This window comes from Dendropsophus ebraccatus, chromosome 11, assembly GCF_027789765.1.
Source record: "Dendropsophus ebraccatus isolate aDenEbr1 chromosome 11, aDenEbr1.pat, whole genome shotgun sequence".
Lineage (NCBI taxonomy): Eukaryota > Metazoa > Chordata > Amphibia > Anura > Hylidae > Dendropsophus > Dendropsophus ebraccatus.
In genome coordinates this window covers 950,159-966,170 of record NC_091464.1, presented here as the reverse complement: position 1 = coordinate 966,170, position 16,012 = coordinate 950,159, and positions in this window count along the sequence as shown.

Below are 16,012 nucleotides of genomic sequence, written 5' to 3'. Positions count from 1 at the left end.
ATGTATATACAGGACCCCCTACTCCATCTATACAGTACAGGTATATACAGGGCCCCCTACTCCATCTATACAGTACAGGTATATACAGGGCCCCCTACTCCATCTATACAGTACATGTATATACAGGACCCCCTACTCCATCTATACAGTACATGTATACAGGACCCCCTACTCCATCTATACAGTACATATATATACAGGACCCCCTACTCCATCTATACAGTACATGTATACAGGACCCCCTACTCCATCTATACAGTACATGTATACAGGACCCCCTACTCCATCTATACAGTACATGTATACAGGACCCCCTACTCCATCTATACAGTACATGTATATACAGGACCCCCTACTCCATCTATACAGTACATGTATACAGGACCCCCTACTCCATCTATATAGTACAGGTATACAGGACCCCCTACTCCATCTATACAGTACATGTATATACAGGACCCCCTACTCCATCTATACAGTACATGTATACAGGACCCCCTACTCCATCTATACAGTACATGTATACAGGACCCCCTACTCCATCTATACAGTACATGTATATACAGGACCCCCTACTCCATCTATACAGTACATGTATATACAGGACCCCCTACTACATCTATACAGAACATGTATATACAGGACCCCCTACTCCCTCTATACAGTACATGTATATACAGGACCCCCTACTCCATCTATACAGTACATGTATACAGGACCCCCTACTCCCTCTATACAGTACATGTATACAGGACCCCCTACTCCATCTATACAGTACATGTATATACAGGACCCCCTACTCCATCTATACAGTACATGTATACAGGACCCCCTACTCCATCTATACAGTACATGTATATACAGGACCCCCTACTCCATCTATACAGTACAGGTATACAGGACCCCCTACTCCATCTATACAGTACATATATATACAGGACCCCCTACTCTATCTATACAGTACATATATATACAGGACCCCCTAATCCATCTATACACTACATGTATCCAGGACCCCCTACTCCATCTATACAGTACATGTATATACAGGACCCCCTACTCCATCTATACAGTACATGTATACAGGACCCCCTACTCCATCTATACAGTACATGTATATACAGGACCCCCTACTCCATCTATACAGTACATGTATACAGGACCCCCTACTCCATCTATACAGTACATGTATATACAGGACCCCCTACTCCATCTATACAGTACAGGTATACAGGACCCACTACTCCATCTATACAGTACATATATATACAGGACCCCCTACTCCATCTATGCAGTACATGTATACAGGACCCTCTAATCCATCTATACACTACATGTATCCAGGACCCCCTACTCCATCTATACAGTACATGTATATACAGGACCCCCTACTCCATCTATACAGTACATGTATACAGGACCCCCTACTCCATCTATACAGTACATGTATATACAGGACCCCCTACTCCATCTATACAGTACATGTATACAGGACCCCCTACTCCATCTATACAGTACATGTATACAGGACCCCCTACTCCATCTATACAATACATGTATATACAGGACCCCCTACTCCATCTATACAGTACATGTATATACAGGACCCCCTACTCCATCTATACAGTACATGTATATACAGGGCCCCCTACTCCATCTATACAGTACATGTATACAGGACCCCCTACTCCACCTATACAGTACATGTATATACAGGACCCCCTACTCCATCTATACAGGACATGTATATACAGGGCCCCCTACTCCATCTATACAGTACATGTATATACAGGGCCCCCTACTCCATCTATACAGTACATGTATACAGGGCCCCCTACTCCATCTATACAGTACATATATATACAGGGCCCCCTACTCCATCTATACAGTACATGTATATACAGGGCCCCCTACTCCATCTGTACAGTACATGTATATACAGGACCTCCTACTCCATCTATACAGTACATATATACAGGGCCCCCTACTCCATCTATACAGTACATGTATATACAGGACCCCCTACTCCTTCCATAGAGTAAATGTATATACAGGGCACAACAGATATACCAAACTGTGACTGGGTAACACTGCTACACCAGACCTGACCAATACCGCCATACTGTGACTGGATAACACCCCCATACCAGACATGACCAATACCGACACTCTGTGACTGAATAACACTGCCATACGGGTAAATACAACCCTGCAGGTATACAGGACACTACAGGTATACAGGACCCCAAAACTATATACTACAAGAGCACGGGACCTCCACAAAACTATATACTACAGGTATACAGGACCCCAAACTTTACACTACAGGTATACAGGACCCCAAAACTATATACTACAGGTATACAGGACCTCCACCAACTATATTCTTCAGGTATACAGGACCTCCACCAACTATACACTACAGGTATACAGGACCCCAAAACTATACACTACAGGTATACAGGACCTACACCAACTCTATAATACAGGTATACAGCACCTTCACTAACTCTATACTACAAGTATACGGGACCCCAAATATACTATAGGTATACAGGAACTCCACCAGCTATATACTACAGGTATATCGGACCCCAAACTATACACTACAGGTATACAGGACCTCCACCAACTCTATACTATAGTTATACAGGACCCTCAAACTATTTACTACAGGTATCCAGGACCCTCAAACTATAAACTACAGGTATACAAGACCTCCACCAACTATACATTACAGGTATACAGCATCAACTATATACTACAGGTATACAGGACCCCCGAACTATACAGTATAGGTATACAGGACCTTCACCAACTGTACACTGCAGGTATACAGGACCTCCCTCAACTATACACTATAGGTATACAGCCCCCCCAACTATGCACTACAGATATGCGAGACCCCTAAAAACTATACATTGTGGGTATACAGAACCCCTCCAACTATGCACTACAGGTATACACTAATTCCACTGATTAACTCAGATGAAACAATGCCTTTAGCTTGGCCTCCTGGGCACCTTAGAACAAATCTAATTAACACACTGACACTTTATACCCGGGCTGCGCCGGGTACATTTTCTAGTACAGTATATATAGGACACAGCCCTGGGTATATACGGTATTATATAGGACACAGCCCCGGGTATATACAGTATATATAGGACACAGCCCTGGGTATATACGGTATTATATAGGACACAGCCCCGGGTATATACAGTATATATAGGACACGGCCCCGGGTATATACAGTATATATAGGACACAGCCCAGGTATATACAGTATATATAGGACACAGCCCCGGGTATATACAGTATATATAGGACACAGCCCCTGGTATATACAGTATATATAGGACACAGCCCGGGTATATACGGTATATATAGGACACAGCCCGGGTATATACGGTATATATAGGACACAGCCCCGGGTATATACGGTATATATAGGACACAGCCCGGGTATATACAGTATATATAGGACACGGCCCCGGGTATATCTATATCATAAAAATCAAAGTCTGTCTGTCTGTCTGTCCGTCTGTCCTCTATAGACTTCCAAACGCCTGAACCGTTTGACCCCAAATTTGGCCCACAGATACATTGGGTGCCCGGGAAGGTTATTGCGAAGGTCCCGTCCCCGCCAGATGTACAGGAGGGGAGGGGGAGGGGAAAAAGAGGCGCCCCATAGAGATGAATGGGAAAATCTCCTCACTGCAAACACAGGTGATATAATTAGCTGCAGCAGACACGGCAGTTGGAGCCTTAGCAACCAATAGGATTACTGCTCTCATTGTCACAGGGAGCAATGGTTGCTAGGGCAGCTGCCTCACAACATCCACAGTAATAACTGGTAGACACCCTACTCCATCTATACAGTACAGGTATACAGGACCCCCTACTCCATCTATACAGTACATGTATACAGGACCCCCTACTCCATCTATACAGTACATGTATACAGGACCCCCTACTCCATCTATACAGTACATGTATATACAGGGCCCCCTACTCCATCTATACAGTACATGTACACAGGACCCCCTACTCCATCTATACAGTACATATATATACAGGACCCCCTACTCCATCTATACAGTACATGTATACAGGGCCCCCTACTCCATCTATACAGTACATGTATACAGGACCCCCTACTCCATCTATACAGTACATGTATATACAGGGCCCCCTACTCCATCTATACACTACATGTATACAGGACCCCCTACTCCATCTATACAGTACATGTATACAGGACCCCCTACTCCATCTATACAGTACAGGTATACAGGGCCCCCCTACTCCATCTATACAGTACATGTATATACAGGACCCCCTACTCCATCTATACAGTACATGTATATACAGGACCCCCTACTCCATCTATACAGTACATGTATATACAGGACCCCCTACTCCATCTATACAGTACATGTATATACAGGACCCCCTACTTCATCTATACAGTACATGTATACAGGACCCCCTACTCCATCTATACAGTACATATATATACAGGGCCCCCTACTCCATCTATACTGTACATGTATATACAAGACCCCCTACTCCATCTATACAGTACATGTATATACAGGACCCCCTACTCCATCTATACAGGACATGTATATACAGGACCCCCTACTCCATCTATACAGTACATGTATACAGGACCCCCTACTCCATCTATACAGTACATGTATACAGGCCCCCTACTCCATCTATACAGTACATGTATATACAGGGCCCCCTACTCCATCTATACAGTACATGTATACAGGGCCCCCTACTCCATCTATACAGTACATGTATATACAGGACCCCCTACTCCATCTATACAGTACATGTATATACAGGGCCCCCTACTCCATCTATACAGTACATGTATACAGGGCCCCCTACTCAATCTATACAGTACATGTATATACAGGACCCCCTACTCCATCTATACAGTACATATATATACAGGGCCCCCTACTCCATCTATACAGTACATGTATATACAGGACCCCCTACTCCTTCTATACAGTACATGTATATACAGGGCCCCCTACTCCCTCTATACAGTACATGTATATACAGGACCCCCTACATGTATATACAGGGCCCCCTACTCCATCTATACAGTACATGTATATACAGGACCCCCTACTCCATCTATACAGTACATGTATACAGGACCCCCTACTCCATCTATACAGTACATGTATATACAGGGCCCTCTACTCCATCTATACAGTACATGTATATACAGGACCCCCTACTCCATCTATACAGTACATGTATACAGGGCCCCCTACTCCATCTATACAGTACATGTATACAGGACCCCCTACTCCATGTATATAGTACATGTATATACAGAAACCCCTACTCCATCTATACAGTACAGGTATACAGGACCCCCTACTCCATATATACAGGACCCCCTACTCCATATATACAGTACATGTATATACAGGGCACTACAGGACAGGTATACCAAACTGTGACTGGGTAACACCGCCACACCAGACCTGACCAATACCGCCACACTGTCACTGGGTAACACCTCCATACCAGACCTGACCAATACCGCCACACTGTGACTGGGTAACACTGCCACACCAGACCTGACCAATACCGCCAAACTGTGACTGGATAACACTGCCATACCAGACCTGACCAATATCGCCATACTGTGACTGGATAACACTGCCATACCAGACCTGACCAATACCGCCATACTGTGACTGGATAACACAGCCACACCAGACCTGACCAATACCGCCATACTGTGACTGGATAACACCGCCATACCAGTCATGACCAATACCGACACACTGTGACTGAATAACACTGCCATACCAGACCTGACCAATACCGCCATACTGTGACTGGAAAACACCGCTATACCAGACCAATACCGCCATACCCCCCTCGAAAAGACACCAGATTTTCTGGCAAGTCTGAACAGGAGGGTACTGCCCCTCTGCAAGGTGCTACCCTACACACCAGACCATGGGTGCCTAATGGTAAATACGACCCTGCAGGTATACAGGACACTGACACTTTATACCCGGGCTGCGCCGGGTACATTTTCTAGTACAGTATATATAGGACACTGCCTGGGTATATACGGTATATATAGGACACGGCCCCGGGTATATACAGTATATATAGGACACAGCCCCGGGTATATATAGTATATATAGGACACAGCCCCGGGTATATACAGTATATATAGGACACAGCTCCGGGTATATACGGTATATATAGGACACTGCCCGGGTATATACAGTATATATAGGACACAGCCCGGGTATATACAGTATATATAGGACACAGCCCCGGGTATATACAGTATATATAGGACACAGCCCCGGGTATATACAGTATATATAGGACACAGCCCGGGTATATACAGTATATATAGGACACTGCCCGGGTATATACGGTATATATAGGACACGGCCCCGGGTATATACAGTATGTATAGGACACTGCCCGGGTATATACGGTATATATAGGACACAGCCCGGGTATATACAGTATATATAGGACACAGCCCCGGGTATATACGGTATATATAGTGCAGAGCCCGGGTATATACGGTATATATAGGACACAGCCCGGGTATATACGGTATATATAGGAGACAGCCCCGGGTATATACGGTATATATAGGACACAGCCCCAGGTATATATAGGACACAGCCCCGGGTATATACAGTATATATAGGACACAGCCCCGGGTATATACAGTATATATAGGACACAGCCCCGGGTATATACAGTATATATAGGACACAGCCCGGGTATATACAGTATATATAGGACACAGCCCCGGGTATATATAGTATATATAGAACACAGCCCGGGGTATATACAGTATATATAGGACACAGCCCCGGGTATATACGGTATATACAGGACACAGCCCGGGGTATATACAGTATATATAGGACACAGCCCGGGTATATACGGTATATATAGGACACAGCCCGGGTATATACAGTATATATAGGACACAGCCCGGGTATATACAGTATATATAGGACACAGCCCCGGGTATATATAGTATATATAGAACACAGCCCGGGGTATATACAGTATATATAGGACACAGCCCGGGTATATACAGTATATATAGGACACAGCCCGGGTATATACAGTATATATAGGACACAGCCCCGGGTATATATAGTATATATAGAACACAGCCCGGGGTATATACAGTATATATAGGACACAGCCCCGGGTATATACGGTATATACAGGACACAGCCCGGGGTATATACAGTATATATAGGACACAGCCCGGGTATATACGGTATATATAGGACACAGCCCGGGGTATATACAGTATATATAGGACACAGCCCGGGTATATACGGTATATATAGGACACAGCCCAGGTATATACAGTATATATAGGACACAGCCCCGGGTATATACGGTATATATAGGACACAGCCCGGGGTATATACGGTATATATAGGACACAGCCCGGGTATATACAGTATATATAGGACACAGCCCGGGTATATACGGTATATATAGGACACAGCCCCGGGTATATACAGTATATATAGGACACAGCCCGGGTATATACAGTATATATAGGACACAGCCTCGGGTATATACAGTATATATAGGACACAGCCCGGGTATATACGGTATATATAGGACACAGCCCCGGGTATATACAGTATATATAGGACACAGCCCCGGGTATATACAGTATATATAGGACACAGCCCCGGGTATATACAGTATATATAGGACACAGCCCCGGGGTATATACAGTATATATAGGACACAGGCCCCGGGTATATACGGTATATATAGGACACAGCCCAGGTATATACAGTATATATAGGACACAGCCCCGGGTATATACGGTATATCTAGGACACAGCCCGGGGTATATACGGTATATATAGGACACAGCCCGGGTATATACAGTATATATAGGACACAGCCCCGGGGTTATATATAGTATATATAGGACACAGCCCGGGGTATATACGGTATATATAGGACACAGCCGGGGTATATACAGTATATATAGGACACAGCCCCGGGTATATTACAGTATATTATAGGACACAGCCCCGGGTAATACAGTATATATAGGAACACAGCCCCGGGTATAGTACAGTATATATAGGACACAGCCCCGGGTATATACAGTATATATAGGACACAAGCCCGCGGGGTATATACAGTATATATAGGACACAGCCCATGTATATACAGTATATATAGGACACTGGCCCCGGGTATATACGGTATATATAGGACACAGCCCGGGTATATACAGTACTATAGAGGACACAGCCCGGGGTATATACAGTATATATAGGACACAGCCCCGGGGTATATACGGTATTATATAGGACACAGCCCGGGGTATACAGTATATATAGGACACAGCCCCATGGTATAACAGTATATATAGGGACACAGCCCGGGTATATACAGTATATATAGGACACCAAGCCCCGGGTTGGTATATACGGTATATATAGGACACAGCCCCGGGTATATACAGTATATATAGGACACAGCCCCGGGTATATACAGTATATATAGGACACTGCCCCGGGTATATACAGTATATATAGGACACAGCCCCGGGTATATACAGTATATATAGGACACGGCCCCGGGTATATACGGTATATATAGGACACGGCCCCGGGTATATACAGTATATATAGGACACAGCCCGGGGAATATACAGTATATATAGGACACAGCCCCGGGTATATACGGTATATATAGGACACAGCCCCGGGTATATACAGTATATATAGGACACAGCCCCGGGTATATACGGTATATATAGGACACAGCCCCGGGTATATACAGTATATATAGGACACAGCCCGGGTATATACAGTATATATAGGACACAGCCCCAGGTATATACAGTATATATAGGACACAGCCCGGGTATATACAGTATATATAGGACACAGCCCGGGTATATACAGTATATATAGGACACAGTCCGGGTATATACAGTATATATAGGACACAGTCCGGGTATATACAGTATATATAGGACACAGCTCCGGGTATATACGGTATATATAGGACACAGCCCAGGTATATACGGTATATATAGGACACAGCCCCAGGTATATACAGTATATATAGGACACAGCCCCGGGTATATACAGTATGTATAGGACACTGCCCGGGTATATACGGTATATATAGGACACAGCCCCGGGTATATACAGTATATATAGGACACAGCCCGGGGTATATACGGTATATATAGGACACAGCCCCAGGTATATACGGTATATATAGGACACAGCCCCGGGTATATACAGTATATATAGGACACTAGAGCCCCGGGTATATACAGTATATATAGGACACAGCCCCGGGTATATACAGTATATATAGGACACAGCCCCCGGGTATATACAGTATATATAGGACACAGCCCGGGTATATACAGTATATATAGGACACAGCTCCGGGTATATACAGTATATATAGGACACAGCCCCGGGTATATACGGTATATACAGGACACAGCCCCGGGTATATACGGTATATATAGGACACAGCCCCGGGTATATACAGTATATATAGGACACAGCCCCGGGTATATACAGTATATATAGGACACAGCCTCGGGTATATACAGTATATATAGGACACAGGCCCGGGGTATATACGGTATATATAGGACACAGCCCCGGGTATATACAGGTATATCTAGGACACAGCCCCGGGTATATACAGTATATATAGGGACACAGCCCCGGGTATATACAGTATATATAGGACACAGCCCCGGGTATATACAGTATATATAGGACACAGCCCCGGGTATTATACAGGTATATATAGGACACAGCCCAGGGTATATACAGGTATATATAGGACACAGCCCGGGTAGTATACGGTATATATAGGACACAGCCCAGGGTATATACGGTATATATAGGACACAGCCCGGGGTATATACTGGTATATATAGGACACAGCCCCGGGTATATACAGTATATATAGGACACAGCCCCGGGTATATACAGTGTATATATAGGACACAGCCCCGGGTATATACAGTGTATATATAGGACACAGCCCGGGTATATACGGTATATATAGGACACAGCCCCGGGTATATACAGTATATATAGGACACAGCCCCGGGTATATACAGTATATATAGGACACAGCCCGGGTATATACAGTATATATAGGACACAGCCCCGGGTATATACAGTATATTATAGGACACAGCTCCGGGTATATATACGGTATATATAGGACACAGCCCCGGGTATATACAGTTAATATATAGTGACAGCAGCCCGGGTATATACAGTATATATAGGACACAGCCCGGGTATATACGGTATATATAGGACACAGGCCCCGAGGTATATACAGTATATATAGGACACAGCCCGGGTATAATACAGTATATATAGGACACAGCCCGGGTATATACAGGTATATATAGGACACAGCCCCGGGTATATACAGTATATATAGGACACAGCCCGGGTATATACAGTATATATAGGACACAGCCCGGGTATATACGGTATATATAGGACACAGCCCGGGTATATACGGTATATATAGGACACAGCCCCGGGTATATACGGTATATATATAGGACACAGCCCGGGTATATACAGTATATATAGGACACAGCCCGGGTATATACGGTATATATAGGACACAGCCCCGGGTATATACAGTATATATAGGATACAGCCCGGGGTATATACAGTATATATAGGACACAGCCCGGGTATATACAGTATATATAGGACACAGCCCGGGTATATACGGTATATATAGGACACAGCCCAGGTATATACGGTATATATAGGACACAGCCCCGGGTATATACAGTATATATAGGACACAGCCCCGGGTATATACAGTATATATAGGACACAGCCCCGGGTATATACAGTATATATAGGACACAGCCCGGGGTATATACAGTATATATAGGACACAGCCCCGGGTATATACGGTATATATAGGACACAGCCCGGGTATATACAGTATATATAGGACACAAGTCCCCGGGTATATACAGTATATATAGGACACAGCCCGGGTATATACAGGTATATATAGGACACATGCCACGGGTATATACAGTATATATAGGACACAGCCCCGGGTATATACAGTATATATAGGAACACCAGCCCCGGGTATATACAGTATATATAGGACACCCGCCCCGGGTATATACGGTATATATAGGACACAGGCCCCGGGTTATATACAGTATATATAGGACACCAGCCCGGGTATATACAGTATATATAGGACACAGCCCCGGGTATATACGGTATATATAGGACACAGCTCCGGGTATATACAGTATATATAGGACACAGCCCCGGGTATATACGGTATATATAGGACACAGCCCGGGTATATACGGTATATATAGGACACAGCCCGGGTATATACAGTATATATAGGACACAGCCCCGGGTATATACAGTATATATAGGATACAGCCCGGGGTATATACAGTATATATAGGACACAGCCCCGGGTATATACGGTATATATAGGACACAGCCCGGGGTATATACAGTATATATAGGACACAGCCCGGGTATATACAGTATATATAGGACACAGCCCCGGGTATATACAGTATATATAGGACACAGCCCGGGTATATACAGTATATATAGGACACAGCCCAGGTATATACGGTATATATAGGACACAGCCCTGGGTATATACGGTATATATAGGACACAGCCCCAGGTATATACGGTATATATAGGACACAGCCCGGGGTATATACGGTATATATAGGACACAGCCCCGGGTATATACGGTATATATAGGACACAGCCCGGGGTATATACGGTATATATAGGACACGGCCCGGGTATATACAGTATATATAGGACACAGCCCCGGGTATATACGGTATATATAGGACACAGCCCCGGGTATATACGGTATATATAGGACACAGCCCCGGGTATATACGGTATATATAGTGCAGAGCCCGGGTATATACGGTATATATAGGACACAGCCCCGGGTATATACAGTATATATAGGACACAGCTCCGGGTATATATACTATATACAGGACACAGCCCCGGGTATATACAGTATATATAGGACACAGCCCAGGTATATACAGTATATATAGGACACAGCCCGGGTATATACAGTATATATAGGATACAGCCCCGGGTATATACAGTATATATAGGACACAGCCCGGGTATATACAGTATATATAGGACACAGCCCCGGGTATATACGGTATATATAGGACACAGCCCAGGTATATACAGTATATATAGGACACAGCCCCGGGTATATACAGTATATATAGGACACAGCCCGGGTATATACGGTATATATAGGACACAGCCCCGGGTATATACAGTATATATAGGACACAGCCCGGGTATATACAGTATATATAGGACACAGCCTCGGGTATATACAGTATATATAGGACACAGCCCGGGTATATACGGTATATATAGGACACAGCCCCGGGTATATACAGTATATATAGGACACAGCCCCGGGTATATACAGTATATATAGGACACAGCCCCGGGTATATACAGTATATATAGGACACAGCCCCGGGGTATATACAGTATATATAGGACACAGCCCCGGGTATATACGGTATATATAGGACACAGCCCAGGTATATACAGTATATATAGGACACAGCCCCGGGTATATACGGTATATATAGGACACAGCCCGGGGTATATACGGTATATATAGGACACAGCCCGGGGTATATACAGTATATATAGGACACAGCCCCGGGTATATATAGTATATATAGGACACAGCCCGGGGTATATACGGTATATATAGGACACAGCCCGGGGTATATACAGTATATATAGGACACAGCCCCGGGTATATACAGTATATATAGGACACAGCCCCGGGTATATACAGTATATATAGGACACAGCCCCGGGTATATACAGTATATATAGGACACAGCCCCGGGGTATATACAGTATATATAGGACACAGCCCAGGTATATACAGTATATATAGGACACGGCCCCGGGTATATACGGTATATATAGGACACAGCCCGGGTATATACAGTATATATAGGACACAGCCCCGGGGTATATACAGTATATATAGGACACAGCCCCGGGTATATACGGTATATATAGGACACAGCCCGGGGTATATACAGTATATATAGGACACAGCCCCAGGTATATACAGTATATATAGGACACAGCCCGGGTATATACAGTATATATAGGACACAGCCCCGGGTTGGTATATACGGTATATATAGGACACAGCCCCGGGTATATACAGTATATATAGGACACAGCCCGGGTATATACAGTATATATAGGACACTGCCCCGGGTATATACAGTATATATAGGACACAGCCCCGGGTATATACAGTATATATAGGACACGGCCCCGGGTATATACGGTATATATAGGACACGGCCCCGGGTATATACAGTATATATAGGACACAGCCCCGGAGATATACGAGTATATATAGGGACCACAGCCCCGGGTATATACAGTATATATAGGACACTGAGCCCGGGTATATACAGTATACTACTAGGACACAGCCCGGGTATATACGGTATATATAGACACAGCCCGGGTATATACGGTATATATAGGACACAGCCCCGGTATATACGTATATATAGGACACAGCCCGGGTATATACAGTATATATAGGACACAGCCCCGGGTATTATACAGTATATATATGACACAGCCCCGGGTATATACAGTATATATAGGACACGAGCTCCGGGTATATACAGTATATATAGGGACACAGCCAGGGTTATATACGTATATATAGGACACAGCCCCGGGTATATACAGTATATATAGGACACGAGCCCAGGGTATATTACGGTTATATATAGGGACACAGCCCCGGGTATATACAGTAGATATAGGCACAGCCTCGGGTATATACGGTATATATAGGACACAGCCCCGGGTATATACGGTATATATAGGACACAGCCCCGGGTATATACAGTATATATAGGACACAGCCCGGGGTATATACGGTATATATAGGACACAGCCCCAGGTATATACGGTATATATAGGACACAGCCCGGGTATATACAGTATATATAGGACACAGCCCCGGGTATATACAGTATATATAGGACACAGCCCGGGTATATACAGTATATATAGGACACAGCCCCGGGTATATACAGTATATATAGGACACAGCCCCGGGTATATACAGTATATATAGGACACAGCTCCGGGTATATACAGTATATATAGGACACAGCCCCGGGTATATACGGTATATACAGGACACAGCCCCGGGTATATACGGTATATATAGGACACAGCCCCGGGTATATACAGTATATATAGGACACAGCCCCGGGTATATACAGTATATATAGGACACAGCTCCGGGTATATACAGTATATATAGGACACAGCCCCGGGTATATACGGTATATACAGGACACAGCCCCGGGTATATACGGTATATATAGGACACAGCCCCGGGTATATACAGTATATATAGGACACAGCCCCGGGTATATACAGTATATATAGGACACAGCCCGGGTATATACAGTATATATAGGACACAGCCCCGGGTATATACAGTATATATAGGACACAGCCCCGGGTATATACAGTATATATAGGACACAGCTCCGGGTATATACAGTATATATAGGACACAGCCCCGGGTATATACGGTATATACAGGACACAGCCCCGGGTATATACGGTATATATAGGACACAGCCCCGGGTATATACAGTATATATAGGACACAGCCCCGGGTATATACAGTGTATATATAGGACACAGCCCCGGGTATATACAGTGTATATATAGGACACAGCCCGGGTATATACAGTGTATATAGGACAAAGCCCGGGTATATACAGTATATATAGGACACAGCCCCGGGTATATACAGTATATATAGGACACAGCCCGGGTATATACAGTATATATAGGACACAGCCCGGGTATATACAGTATATATAGGACACAGCTCCGGGTATATATACGGTATATATAGGACACAGCCCCGGGTATATACGGTATATATAGTGCAGAGCCCGGGTATATACAGTATATATAGGACACAGCCCCGGGTATATACGGTATATATAGGACACAGCCCCAGGTATATACAGTATATATAGGACACAGCCCGGGTATATACAGTATATATAGGACACAGCCCCGGGTATATATAGGACACAGCCCCGGGTATATACAGTATATATAGGACACAGCCCGGGTATATACAGTATATATAGGACACAGCCCGGGTATATACGGTATATATAGGACACAGCCCGGGTATATACGGTATATATAGGACACAGCCCCGGGTATATACGGTATATATATAGGACACAGCCCGGGTATATACAGTATATATAGGACACAGCCCGGGTATATACGGTATATATAGGACACAGCCCCGGGTATATACAGTATATATAGGATACAGCCCGGGGTATATACAGTATATATAGGACACAGCCCGGGTATATACAGTATATATAGGGACACAGCCCGGGTAATATACGGTATATATAGGGACACAGCCCCAGTATATACGGTATATATAGGAACACAGCCCCCGGGTTATATACAGTATATATAGGACACAGCCCCGGGTATATTACAGATATATAGGACACAGCCCCGGGTATATACAGTATATATAGGACACAGCCCGGGGTATATACAGTATATATAGGACACAGCCCCGGGTATATACGGTATATATAGGACACAGCCCGGGTATATACAGTATATATAGGACACAGCCCCGGGTATATACAGTATATATAGGACACAGCCCCGGGTATATACAGTATATATAGGACACGGCCCCGGGTATATACAGTATATATAGGACACAGCCCGGGTATATACAGTATATATAGGACACAGCCCCGGGTATATACAGTATATATAGGACACGGCCCCGGGTA